General features: G+C 47.4%; 1 protein-coding gene across 1 annotated transcript in view; it reads right to left on the bottom strand.

Annotated features, from left to right (window-relative positions):
- SHPRH (SNF2 histone linker PHD RING helicase) overlaps positions 1-1,909 on the bottom strand; it is a 45,972-nt gene extending 44,063 nt beyond the window's left edge. The window contains exon 1 of the mRNA XM_074162823.1: positions 1,710-1,909. The gene's annotated coding sequence lies outside the window, so the exon portion shown is untranslated. The remainder of the gene's footprint in view (positions 1-1,709) is intronic.
- Between the last annotated feature and the right edge of the window lie 12,814 nt (positions 1,910-14,723).

Below are 14,723 nucleotides of genomic sequence, written 5' to 3'. Positions count from 1 at the left end.
AAACAAACTTGACCAAGGGCTGCTCTGAAGTTGTCATTACATAAAATGGTTTAGAGCCTAAGCCATCAAGTTCTGTCCTTAAAAGTTTGTAATGACCTTTCTACTACTATTGAATACTTTAGTTTCCCAGGAAACTGTGCATCCTGGGAGCTGGATATATAAATTCCTTGTGGAGGAGCCCTTACTTATTCTATTGCGTGTTTTAGAGCAACCAATCAGCAAACTAAATGCATGGTCTTACTGATTTTGACTAACTGCAAAGCTAAGTCAAGATACACATACAACTCCTTGACTGAACCTAGAGAGTAAACAGATTTTGTGGATAAAACACTAGAAACTAAAGTACACATGCTAAACGATACACATGAAGATGACCCATATGGGAAATTAAGAACTACATATGCAAAACTACATGGTCGTACTTAAACACTCAAACAAGTAATAACCCTTTAAAAAAAACCAAAACCAAACAACCCCAAAACTGTTCTTATAAGGAGCCTGAACAGCAATAGATTTATGACTTCATATTACAGCTCTGTCTTTGTCAGCAAAGACAGGAAAATATTTAGATGCCCATGTCAATTCAGCTCCTGCATACAACTTTTAAAGGAATACAGGAAGACGAGAGGCAAATATTCTAAGCTACTAAATCCAGTGTCCCACATCCTAATGTTAAAAGGGTTTATGCTGGTACAAGGCAGAATTCCTAGAATTCTGCCTAATTTTAAAAGGGTCCCCTGAGAAAAACAACACAAACCGAAAACTAAACAAAGCAAACCCAAACAAACTCTAAATTTTATAGTTCGGGAAAGACAAAAGAAATATTCAGGAATACACGAGCCTTGCTGCTTTTGAATTTCAAACACAACAGAACTAGGGAAAGGAAACGTGAGTTTTTGGGAGTAATGCTCCTTCACAGAGCGCTGCTGACAGCGAACGAAGCAAACCCCAAGGGCGAGCACACCTATCGCAACGCTGCACTCGCACCAAGGAAAGAAGGATGCCTGCACCAGCAGGTCTGCGCTTGCACACCGGCCTCAGCATCACGCTCCCACGCACAAACCAGGGAGAATCCCTCCGTGTGAGCGGATCCGTTTAAAGCTCCCGTGGCCAGAGGGTCACCGCGTCTACAACGCGGAGCAACGCCCCCGCAAACGGAAGCGGGGCAGGTAACGCTGCCCAGGAGCCGCGCTCTAAAGCCGGCTGTAGCCGGGGGTCTGCACCCTCCCGGTGCCGCTGCCTCCCCCTCCGCCCCGCTCCGCCGCCAGGACGCGGGCAGGTCTTGGCGTCCCCGACAAGGAAAGTTACGTGAAACTCGGGCAGGAGCCGCCGGCAGCGGGGGAGCGCACCCCTCCGCGCTCAGCACTTCACCTCCTGCCGGAGAGCTCCCGGAGGCCTCCGTTCGCTCGCCCGCCCGCCCGCCGCCGCGAACCCCCGCTGTTACCGCACTGCCCCCGGAGGCCCAGCCGAGAAAGGAGCAGCCGGCCCGGGGCACCCGTCGCACAGGCCCCCGGCCCGACCGGCCCCGCAAGGCCGCCCCGCCGCGCTACGGCCCGCAGGTCGCCGGGCCCGCGGGGCGCGCAGGCAGGCGGACGGGCCGGCCACCGCCCTCTCGGTCGCGGGGAGGGGACGGCCCCCGACTGCGGCCCCCGGAGCCGCGCGGGTGAGGGGAGAAGGGGGATAAACAGAGCCAACCACCGCCAACGTACCGAAAGGGTAACGCTGCTGCGGCGGCCCTGGCGGCCACGGCTCCTTCCCTGCGCGGCGGTGGCAGCGCCCAAGGGGTCCGGCTGAGGCGGGGGGGGTGTGTGTCTGGCGACCCCTCGGCCGCTGGCACAGCGGGAAGGAGCCCCCGGGCCCGGGAGGGGTAGGTGGGGACGGGGGGGTGCGCGCGCACCCGCCCTGGCCCGGCCGGCGGCCAATGGGATGCGGGGAAGGTGACAGCTCTCCCCGCCCAGCGGAAAAAGCAGCGGGGAGGAGGGAGGGGGGGACGGGGAGGAGAGGGGGGGGCGGGGAGCGGGGAGCGGCGAGCGGGGAGCGGCGCAGGCGCAGAGACAGCTCCCTGGGCAAAGGGGGCGGGGAAAGAGCGGTTTGCCCTCAGTGGGGCGTGGCTGGGGAGGGCCGAGAACGAGGCTGTAGCGCGCGCAGGCGCCGGTGAAGGAGGCAGCAGCGAGGAGGGCGGTTTGGTGTGTTCGTCTGCAGCCTGGTCCGTCCGTCCGTCTTGTCTTCTTTCACTAGGCAAAGCTTTCTGGCACAATGAGGCAGGCGAGGGGGAGAACGGTCTGGGTTACGCCCTTGAAAAGCGAGGCTGAAGGGTATTGGGTAGGTTAAAGGCCCGCACGGGGTTTGTGAGGTGTTTGCAGTCTCTGTGGCGGGTGTTCGCGTGAGGGGTGATGGAAGTAAGGCCACCGGGTGGGAAACTAATGCAAGCCTTTTGGCTCAGGTCACTTTAAGTACGAGTACTTGCACCGATTGGGCTTGTGTTGTGGCTTTAAAAAGCCACATTGGGTTCTGTTGGATTTAGAAACTGGTGGGGCGGAGGAGGTGCTGTCTGGTCTCCATGGCCGGTCACACACGGGAAAAAGTGACACTGAGAAATGCTTGCTCCAAGCAGTGCTGATGGTGGAAGCCTTGATGCAGTCCATGAGGTGAAACACTGTTAGGAGAGGAGAGAGGTGCGCAAAGGCCCGTTAATTCATGTGACCACAATGATAAAGAGTGGATTTCTGGACAATTATCAATGCAAAAAGGCAAAGTTAGTTGAATTAACGTTTAATGACAAATATCACTTCAGTAAAAGCTAGGACAATGTCTGTCTTCTTGTGAAATACATGGATCCACACTTGAGGACTGAAAACAGCAGTAAATGTACAAATTGGAAAGCCATTTACAGTAAGAAGGTGGTTTGGGTGTTGTTTTTTTTTTTTTTCTCGTAGCAATTCTATCAACCATTTGTTAGTATTAGGCTTTAAAAGTGAACTCATTACTTGCCTGTATCTGATTCTCTGCTGTTTTCAGCCCTTTTAGAAGGGTAAGGCCCCTTGTCCGTTGAACATTGCAGATCGCTTGCCTTTTTATTTTGGGTTTGGACGGCTCTGAGGACAGGGCTCTGGTGTTAAGCTTTCCCAGGAATACTAGCACCTGTGGCAATGTGTTGCTTGGCTGTCCAATTATAGTGATGAGATTCTCATGAGGTATGTCAGACCTGTGCCTTTATAAAGGGTATGGAGGGGTCATCACAGACATGAGTGAAACAGAGAGAAACACAAAAGGTTTCTGGATTATTGTCATGGTCGGGGTCAGTCCTGCTTAAATGCAGACTGGGCACAGCTCCTTCCAAAAGGCCTTAGGTACACTATGAGCTGTGCCACTTGCCCAGGAACGAGCCTGTATACACTGGCATGCCCGATAGAGGGTACAAAGTTGTAGCCTAAAAGGCTTCTATAAGGATCTGTAATTGCTGTCAAATCTGATTCTAATGTTAGTAATAGGAAACAGCTTTATTAATGTCCTGGGATCTACAACTAGCAATAAAGCTAGCAAGGAATGTTGTGATATCCTACTTCATTATAAATCTGTAAATCCTGCTTAAATGTGATGGATCTGCCCTGACAACAACTCGCAATTCAGATTCCAGTTTCCAGTTCAGAATTGTGAGCCCCCCAAAAGCTCTTTGTGAGAGTGAATATTCTGAATTTCTGAAGGAATGCTAAACTTTTGGCACAGGCTCCATCCACTTGTGAATCCAGTAGCTGATGAATCATCCAGAGAAATTTTCCTGATCTACTTCAGACTGAAAAACACATTACAGATGTAATGTTCCGGCAGTAACTATCTTACCTAGCCCTTACCCTAGCTTCCCCCAGGAACTAGTGATCATTAAAACATTACCCCTTTCCCACTAAAAGCCCAAAGAGCACTGCTTTGAATCAAGACTACTCCAATATAAATATACGGCAGCACAAAAAAAAACAGACAGAAGTGATTGAATCAAAACATTACATCGCATATTCTCCTGTGGGAAAAAAATGAAAGAAAAACACATGACAGATGGTAGTCAGATCACTCACCCATTATTAGAAACTGCTCCAATGGCATACACTTCAAGAATCCGTGTAGAAATAGCAGACAACACTCCGTGCTTCAGCGAGCTCTGTTCACAGGCTAAGGGCTGTGAATCTCTTATTAAGTCCTCGTCTTCTAGTTAACTTTTGTATTTCTATATTGCGCATGTCTTCTATTTAACAACTTCCTCTCCAGGGTTGGGGATTTGTGCTTTTCTTTGGAAGTGATGGTGGATTTTTAAGATTTTTAATCTAAAGTACTTCTGAAAGTGAACTTTGTTTTCTGATCTGGATGTCATAAAAATTAATAAGCAAGAAAGGAACCTTTCTGATTTCAGAAGAGGGGAAAAATACAATGGCACCAAGAGGGTGCCTCTTCTGCATAAAGATTTCTGTCTGAGCCTCTCTCTTTCTCTCACCCCCATTCTGTAGGAAGTATCTTCCTTAGTTCTCAGGGTGAACGAGGTGTTTTTTGAAATGAGGGTCAAGAGCAGGTGGAAGAATGCCTGTTTCTATTCAGCAGCTAGTGACTAAGGATCCTAGTGATCAGTACCTAGTAATTTGCCTCCTGTTCTAAAGAACTTGAATGCATGAAAGATGATAATTTCGTTAAATTAAATGGCAATAGAAAGGAATGGTATGAAGAGAAGAAAATATGACAAAATGAGACTGTGTGGATTTTTTGACCGAACTTGAGAACATAGCCTCCCTTGCTTATGGATAAAAATTCCCCTTTGCTCTCAGTAGCAACTTTTAAATCCCAGAAAGAATAAGAAAATAAAAGCAGGAGACATGCTACTTTGCAAAGGGTTTCTTTTTTGAGGGAGGTTGGAGAAGAGAAAACAGCATGTTAGTTGATGTGATATTTTAGAGTACTTTCCACCAGTATTTTAGTTGTGAAGGCAAGAAGTTTTCTAAGGAAAATCAAAATTGTATTTGTCTCCAGATTGGTTCTGGTGGCAGGAAATGTGAACGGCTGCAGCAAAAGACAAAGACTGAGGGCAGGCAGACTATATTCCCTGCACCACAGTGACTGTACGTTATGCTGAAGAGCTAACCGAGCATTTGTGTGCCTCAGCAAACTAGGTAGAAAACCTCTCACAGTGTTTATCAGTTTGTTAACTAGTAGGAAAAACCTTTTGAGGTCTAGAGATAAAAGTCACCATATGATAGAAATGAAAAGGTGGAGCCCAGTGGAAGCATAATATGGCTCTAGTCTATTCCAGATAAATAAACTAGTCGTCAGTATTCTGTGCCCTGGTAGGAAATTATGTTTATAGGCTTGGCTGTACCCAACTTCCTTAGTGTTTGGTGTTTAAATATAACTTAGCTGTCATAGTGGGACTTTTAAAGTGTAATCATGTAATTGCTGCCATCCACAGTGCATGATACTGCTTCAGGCAAAAGAGTAGAAGATTTAAATATTTTTCAGAGAGCTACAAAGAGCGGAGTATTTTTGTGTGCGAAAAGCAATCATGCAAGCCAGTGGGCTAACTCCCTGGCACGCAGGGAACGATACCATGGAGCCATGGGATGGCAAGCCTCTCTTTTTTTTCACTTCTTCAGGGCTTCAGCTCTATTTCTTCAAAATAGCGAAGTTCAATATATCACTCATGCCCTTCTGCCTCTTAACATAGAATCTCCAGGAGGAATCTGTCTGCACCCCACAGAATAACACTCTTTGGGCCATCTGTCCCGGCTCACGTGTAGGCACGATTCTTGTACACCCTTGTCCATCTGCCGCTCGGCTGAGCTACGTGCTGGTTTTGTGAAAACCAGGTGATACAGCTGACCTCAGGCCTGACGGGGAGCAGCTGAGCAGTCACTGGTGGGAGTTAAGCCCATCTCCCTTTTTCCAAGAGAAAAGGACACTTTAAAAGACTATCTAAATATAGAGCAGGGAAAAAAAAAAAATAACCATGTCATTACATCTAGGACATCGTCTAGAGTTACTATGTAGGATTTGAAATCCAGTTCTTGGAGTTATTTAAATATATACCTAAATACGGTGTTTTCATTGCTTTAATAGTGCTTTTACGAGCCTTTATTTTTTACATAACAAAAATGCGTAAAGAAACAGTTTGCAGTTCCTGAGAAAAAGCAATCCCTCTAATTAAACTGGAATTAAGTAAATAAAATGTTTATTATAAATTCAGTAAAAACATTTGGAAATTTAGGCTCAAAATATAGATGTTTATAACATAATATGTGGCACTGGTTTGGAGGAGAGCTGAAGGACACTCATGACAGATATTTCAGGCATTATCTATTAGAGATACCTTTCTTGGCAGTGAAAAATCCTTATTTTCACACTCTGGCAAGAGAAGATTTAAATTCATAGCTGACTGTCTAATATAAAAATTAAGCCGATCAAAACTTCTTCTTGCAAAATTCTTATCTGTGGTCTGCACTGTCGATAAAAAGGCAATTCAAAGTGAAATTTAAACAAAAATGTGCAGTCTTCTAGGACAATTTTCTTTTGGCCACTTTCCTCATAAAGAAGTGAGAAGCAGTCTTTTTATTTCCTGTCAAAGAAAATATGAACTTCATCAGGGATGTGATTTCCTTGATTTATAAAATTTGAAGTACAGAAAGACCTGCAGTACTCAAGCCACAAACCAATGTATTTATTTAGCACAGATGAAAATCTGCCTCCAGAGATGTTTTCTTCAAGGTTAGCAATGTTTGATGTTAAAATTAGTTGTTAAAGATTGATGTAGCTTCGTGGCAGAAGATTAGTAATCATTCTCTTTAGAGGAGTGTTATGTTTAATTACCTGTCCATAATTCACCTCTGAGCCCACCTGGATCATTACCCTGCCTCAGAAGCAGTGCCTGGTGTTACCGGGGATAGGATTGTACCCCGCACCGTGGGTTCCGACCCTGAGCCGAGGGAGCAGGCAGGGCTGAATCAGGGACCGCACAGGGCACGAAACAGCCGAGGAGATACCGCAAAGCTGTCGGCAAACTACCCGGTGCTTCAGGGCGGTTACACCTTATCTGGGTGTTGTTAGTGCCAGTCAGCATTTCTGGTAGAAGACACGGGGATATTTCTATCTGCAGTGTATGAGGTGGGGGGGTACTATGCGGCACGACGCCCCAAGGGAGTTACAGCGAGGCGGTTCTCGGCTGGGCAGCAGAACTGGCTGCTCTGTGCTGCTGATGTGATGGGGTCTGGTCCCGTAGAACTGTTCTCTGAAAGGCACAGTATGTCTGGAACAGGAGAGGCCCGAGTGTGGTAATACGAGGCTGATGCTGCTCTTCAGGGAGAAATGTTAAGGGACCAGAAGCCTCTAGACCCCCTGCCATGTGGGGCACTGTGGGTCCCTGGAGCAAGTCCCTGGTAGAGAGGTGCCTGAAACATCCCTGAGATGACCTTTTACTTTTGCCTGGGGCATTAACTCACTAAGGCAGCAATCTTAACTAATGAGAGAGTATTTTCTCTGGATATAAATGTCATTGTACTTTGAATATTACATATGCCTACACTTATTAATCAAACTATGTTTTTGCTTGTCTTTGGCCTAAATCTTAGAGATGCAATGAGCAACAAGCAATGAGAAGTTGGTTTGGGGCCCCAAATGTGTGTTTGGGTTTGTTTTTCTACATGGTACCACAGGGAGCCCAACCTAGTGGGGACTGATGGAAGGCCTGAGTAGATGAGCAGCTCTAGTTTGTGGTTTATAACCAGAACAAGTGGTGCAAGCAATTTAAGTACTTTGGTTTTGGTACTTCTATACCTAGTCGCCTTTTCCAATTACAGAAATTTGTAATTGAAATCTAATATTGTTCTTTAATCTCCAATATATGTAGGTGTTCTCTTTTCGTTACTCTCTACTTCGCCTTGGATTGTGTAGAACAACAACAAATCATTTCATGTTTACTGTACTCTCACCAGGGTAGGTGCATAATCTGTTGTGTAGCACTACAGTGACAAAGTTTGTACATAAATTTCAATAATAAACCATGCTTCAACCTGATCTCCTTCCTGCTTTGAGTGCTCTGAGGGGTTTTCTTTTTGACTTGTTTTGTTCCAAGGTGTTTTCCTACACGGTGTCCCATCTGTGTACCACAGGACTGTTCATGCTCCTTAGCTGGGGTTGTAGCATCCACGTTCTCTGGCTGGGGAAATGAGTCAGCAGAAGTGACTGTGCACCATTGAACACAGTCTCAGGGAAAAAAAAAACACCTTGTCACTGAATAAACCAATGAGATATTATGTCTCGCAACCCTGCTTGAGAAAAAATAAACCTTTTTAATTGAGGAGGTAATTGGGAGGTGCAAAGAGATGGGAGAATAGGCTTTTATTTGAAAAATGACTGTGAGAGAAAGTAACATGGTCAGAGCAAAATAAATCTTTTCCTTTTTTTCCAACACATTATTACTTTTCATTAACTTCAGCTTGTTTCTCTAGGCAATAGGAACAGAATACAAAAACGTTTAAAAAAAAAATACTCTCCTAGGATGCTTGGGGACCTGCAGATGTTCCATATAGATGAAGTCCTGGGTCTGCAGCACAGATGGAAAGTGATAAATGATTAAGATGTTATAGGATATAAATAACAATACTACAACGTTGTGTGTAGAGATATCAGCAAAACAAAGAATGCTTATCTTCTGGCTTGATAAGCATCTTACTTATGGCTTATCATAAATTGCAACAGTTCTGGCTCCTTCCAAAAGCATAAGTATTTCTGTCAGGGCACCGGGGGCACCATCAGCCCTAACTGTTCCTGCCTGGCCACCCCTCTGGGGCTCTGCCCCTGCCTGCCCCTCTCCCAGCTGGGGTGGTGGCATGGGCTCTGGCTGCCGGGTCCTGCTCCAATGGACACCCTCGGGGATCCCTCCCACTACCAGCAGTCCCCAGGGAGCCCCAAAACGTCTTTTCTGCAAGGAGAGCAACAAGGATCCTCCTACCACAGGCCAAGGATGGTTTTTCCTTTCTCCTGTACTCAGAAACAGCATTTGTCAGGAAGCCTTCCGGAAAAGATTTACCTGGTGGGAAATATCCGCGATATCCAGTTTTAACACAAATGATGAGTGGCAGTGCTGTGAGCAGCTGCTGGTGGGGTCCTACGAAGAGAGAAGCGTCAGGTGAGCTTCCTGCCCTTGCTGCTGCCCTGGGGTTGGTCCAGCTCCAGGCATAGGTCAATGCGTTTTAAATGAGCCTGGTGTCAGAAGACCTGAAGACAGACATCGCTGGTAACACGAGAAAGGCTAGGTTATTTTCAGAGAACCAGCCACTTACCATTATTTATAAGCTATCCACCAAAAGTGATTTAACCCTGGACACCAAGTTTTGTTTTACTGATAAGAGGAAATAACACTCAAGGGTTAATAGCAGGGCCATTGCTTGGCTTAAACTGTGTATCTGTAGCCTAAAGCCATTGCCGAGGTGTTTAGGCAAAGAAAGGATGTGTTGAAACCGTAAAGTGGTGACATGGCCTCGCGGGGAGATAAGGGAACAGTTGGTATTCAAAGAAGGAACCCAGTTGTCCTGACAGATCGATCATCTGGTTTCCCAACCCTGTGGCCTGGAGCAACACATTAACATTAAAATCAAGAGGTACACAGCGAGGAAGACATATGGCCTTCATCCCTGGCCCACAACCACCAGGAGACACTGCGCATGTGCAGCTGGGACGAGTTAAAGGCGGAGACCATGGAAATGATTCCTCGTAACTCATTGTAATAAAGACCGCCTTTTAGGGGGAAGGTTATGGATATGTATAGGCGCTCCTTGAATATGTAAGATTTGATTGTATAAATCCTAAGCTAACTGCCGCGGTGGGTGCGCACGATTTTGGTGGGGCGACCCCCCCCTGTGCTGCCCGGCGCCGAATAATCGTACCTACTTTACAACCTCACAGGTTGTGGAGTCTGCTTTCCGCACGTCAGTACTTTGCTACTCTGGTAACTCAAGAAGAATTATCTGCAGTTGCTGGTGGTGTTTCAAAATTTTGCTCCTTGTTCTTAAGCCAAATAAACACCATCATGTGAGAAGGGAGAAAAGAGGTAGCATCCACACCAAGAAAACTGTTACAGATTTTTTGTCCCAGTATTACATGCTAAACAAATCGCTTTCTCCTGAATAGCCAACTTCTGATACACAGTTATGTGGGATGAGGCCTGAAGAGCAGAACCCCGAGTGCTGCTCAATTAATCACCGAATCACAGAATCACCTAGGTTGGAAGGGACCCTTTAAGATCATCTAGTCCAACCAATGAAAAAAAAAAACAAAAACAAAACCAAACCCCCCCACCACCACACCACACACAACCCACACACGCACCACCACACCACCCAACACTAATCCATATCCCCGAGCACCATGTCAGCTCCTCTCTTGAATACCTCCAGGGATGGTGCCTCAACCACCTCCCTGGGCAGCCCATTCCAATGCCTGATAACCCTTTCAGTAAAGAAATATTTCCTAATATCTAACCTGAACTTCCCCTGGCGTAACTTGAGGCCATTACCCCTTGTCCTATCATCTGTAACTTGGGAGAAGGGGACGTGCTGGAACTTGTAGGCCATAAACCATGGGAAACTGAGGGTGGTCCTGACCATAAAAGGGTTAAACAAGGACCTGAAAACAGGTACTTGACAAATGTTGCAACACTGAGATAAGCAACACTGAGTTAAGCAAGTTCCAGGCCCCTGCCTAAAAAGGCCTTAAGAACTGTGTCCTCAAGAAAAGATAACTGTGTCCCCAAGATAAGATATGGTTGCTAGCGGGATAGTGTATCACTGACCAACCAGATGCAGCCGCGCGAGCAATGTATGTTCAAAAGGACCAATCTGTTTAAAACATGCAGCCAATGTGAGCATATATAAAGGAATGATTGTATACAATAAATTGACATTCTGCTTGCATCAAGCTGTGTCCCGTCTCTCAATCGCTGCAAATTGGTGACCCCGACGCGATGGGTCTATGGGCCGCCTAGCTGAGCGGCTTGCTGCGAGTCCCACAGAACGTTGAATGTGCCGCTGAAAGGAAGCGGGAGCCGGCCGGCCTGAAATCCCTCCGGAGTAGAGAGGTGAGCTGTGGGAAACATGGGGAATCAAGCGTCTTCCCCGGAAAGAGACGTATATGAACTTATGAAAGGTCTTCTTAAAAAGCATGGGAAAAATATTTCCGGCCATGACCTCAAGGCAATGCTTAAGTGGGCGCAGGTGAAAATACCCACTGTAACCGCATCGAGTATTTTTACACGGGAACTCTGGGATGACGTGGGGGTGAAATTATGGGACGCGGCAACAACGGGAGACGTCGAGGCTCAGCGTATGCTCCCGTGGTGGAGGAGCATTTTGGAGACTCTAACAGCCCAGGAAGGGGGACTAGAAGCCAAAGAAGGAGGAGAGGCGGAAACCCCAACGGCGCCACCTTCTGGGCCACCGCGTCCCGGACCTTTAGGCGCACACGCCGCCGGTCACCCCCCGGAAGAAGACCCTTTCGATCCGGGTCCGGTCGATCCGGACAAGGAACCGGACTTATGCCCTCCCGGCCCCCACGATGTGTGGGCTAACATAAGACGACAAGCCCTGAAAGAGGGGGATCTGGAGGTTGCTAGAACAATAGTGGCTCCGGTGATTTGTCAGGGCCGGGGGGCGCGATGGGAAGCCCTATCTTTTCCGGTTATTAAGGAACTGCACTGCACCGTCACCGAGCACGGGCTTTCTTCCCCCTATTTTGCGAGTCTGTTGTCTTCCGTGTTCGACACATATGTTGTGACTCCTCATGATCTAAAGTCTCTAGCGCAGCTGCTGTTGACTCCGAGTCAGTACTCGCTATGGGAGTCACACTGGAGAAGGGGACTTCAGGCACTTCTCGTTACATATGCGGGTCATAATAACGCTGCGCTGGCTGCGCTGACCATGGAGCACCTTACCGGTACAGGTCAGCACTCGGATCCGGCAGCTCGAGCTCGGGACTGCCCCCGGGAGGCTCTCCAGGCGGTCCGCGAAGAAGCGAAAAAGGCTTTTCTTAAGGTCCCCGACTCACAGAAACCGCAGAAAGCCTTTACCGCTATCACTCAGGGATCCCGGGAGCCTTACATGCAGTTTATCGATAGACTGAAACAGGCTTTGGAACGTCAAATAGGCAACACGGAAGCTCGGGAAATACTGTTGCTGAAGCTGGCTGTTGAAAATGCTAATGCTGATTATAAAAAGCTATTGAAATCTCTTATTGGCACTGTAGATCATAAATTCGAGGCTATGGCTGCCGCCTTTGCGGCCATGGAAGGTCCATCAGGCGTGGGGAATTGTTATGGTTGTGGTAAGCCAGGCCATTTGAAAAAGAACTGCCTGGTCATGAATAGAGGGGCTAAGTCTCAAGCCCCTGGGATTTGCCCTAGATGCCGAAAAGGACGTCATTATGCTAATCAATGCCGGTCTAAGTATGATTTCCAGGGTCAACTGATACAGGGAAACCGATCACGGAGCGCGGGGCAGCAACGCGCGCAGACACAAGTACCGCAGCCAACGTTCCAAACCCCCCGGAGGGAAGCAGCAGTGCCTCAAGTCTTTGTCCAGCAACAGCCAGTAGCGCCGGATTGGACCTGGCAACCTCCCACACAGTGACGTTACTCGATCCCTCGGTTCACCTATTGTCAACAAATATCTCAGGGCCCTTACCCCCTGGAACACAAGCGCTGTTGTTAGGAAGATCATCTACAACATTGTCAGGCCTTTTTGTATTACCAGGGGTCGTTGACTCCGACAGTACTGATGAAATTAAGATTATGACATGGACCCCATTTCCTCCCTGCACAATACCTAAAGGTAGCCATATAGCGCAATTAATATTGATTCCAGTGGGGACGAACTCCCCCATTCCTAGTCAACCTCATCAAAGGAGGGGAGGGTTTGGATCTACGGGGAACCCGCAAATTCTATGGGTGCAATCTATTTCTCAAAAGCGACCCATATGTCAATGTACCCTTATCCGCAGGGGACAGCAAGTAGTGCTAAATGGAATTATTGATACCGGAGCTGATGTTACAGTAATCTCTCAGGCTAAGTGGCCCCCGCAATGGCCTCTGGCTAACGTTTCCCAAGCATTGTCTGGAATTGGGGGAACTGGTAGCAGCCACCAAAGTTTGGAATTAATCCAAATCCAAGGTCCGGAGGGTCATATAGCCTCTGTTAAACCCTTTGTGTTACCCATTCCTATGATTCTGTGGGGGCGTGATGTGCTATCACAGTGGGGAATGTCCATTTGGACCCATTTTTAGACGGGGCCATTGAAGTGCGCGACACCCTAAAGTTGACATGGAAAACTGATACCCCTATTTGGGTAGATCAATGGCCCCTACCACTGGAAAAGCTTTGCGCCCTCCAAGAGTTAGTTATGGAACAGTTAACGAAGAGGCATATTGTTCCTTCCACTAGTCCCTGGAATTCACCTGTTTTTGTTATTAAGAAACAAACTGGCAAGTGGCGCTTGCTCCACGACCTCAGGAAAATTAATGACGCTACGGAAGACGTGGGAGCCCTCCGACCAGGACTCCCGTCCCCCACTATGATTCCTTGACATTGGCATTTGACTGTTATTGACCTCAAGGACTGCTTTTTTAATATCCCACTGCACCCAAACGATGCTCCTAAATTTGCTTTTTCAGTCCCAAGCGTCAACATGCAAGCCCCGTTGCAAAGATACCGGTGGGTTGTGCTGCCACAAGGAATGAAGAACAGCCCTACGATCTGTCAGTGGTATGTAGCTAAAGTACTTAGTCCTGTTAGGACCGCAATGTCCAGTGTCTTATTGTACCATTACATGGATGGCATCCTAGTGGCCGCACAACATCACGAGGTCATGGAGGAAGCTGTAGCCCTTGTCACAACTGCTGTTAACTCAGCAGGCCTCTGTATTGCGCCAGAGAAGGTTCAAAAGATACCCCCATGGAAATACTTAGGTTGGCGCATCAGGGCCCAGACTATAGTTCCTCAACATTTACAGATACAGGTAGACATAAAAAACTTGCATGATGTACAGAAATTGTTGGGAATTACACAGCAACGAACTTGTCTAAGTCTAGCAATGTTCCCCTTCTATTACCGTCGGGGATATTTTTTATTTGTGGGGATAGGGCGTGGCCCGTTATCCCTTCTCATATAAAAGGAGGTCCATGTAGCCTCGGACGCCTTTCTGTCCTGACTCCTAATACATCTATGATTTTACAACACCGTCTATCTCATAGGGCGAAGCGTAGCATCCATGCATATACCCCCGATTGTAATGACAAGGAATGATTGTATACAATAAATTGACATTCTGCTTGCATCAAGCTGTGTCCCGTCTCTCAATCGCCGCACAATTACCATAATTATTATAGGTATTACACGCTTCTGTCCACAGAGTAAGAACTGCATACTTGCTCCAGTCCTGTTCAACATATTCATCAGTGACCTGGACGAGGGGACAGGGTGTATCCTTAGCAAGTTTTGCTGATGATACCAAACTGGGAGGGGTGGCTGACACCCTGGAGGGCCGTGCTGCCATCCAGAGAGACTTGGAGAGCTGGGCAAGGAAAAACCTCAAGGTTCAACAGGGAAAAGTGTAGGGTCCTGCACCTGGGGAAGAAGAATGTCAGGCACCAATACAGGTTAGGTGTGGACCTGCTGGAGTCAAGTTCCGAAGAGAAAGATCTGGGG

Source organism: Numenius arquata, chromosome 2 (assembly GCF_964106895.1).
Source record: "Numenius arquata chromosome 2, bNumArq3.hap1.1, whole genome shotgun sequence".
NCBI classification, from domain to species: domain Eukaryota; kingdom Metazoa; phylum Chordata; class Aves; order Charadriiformes; family Scolopacidae; genus Numenius; species Numenius arquata.
The sequence above is the reverse complement of the archived record's forward strand: the minus strand, read 5'-3'. Positions and strand labels throughout refer to the sequence as shown.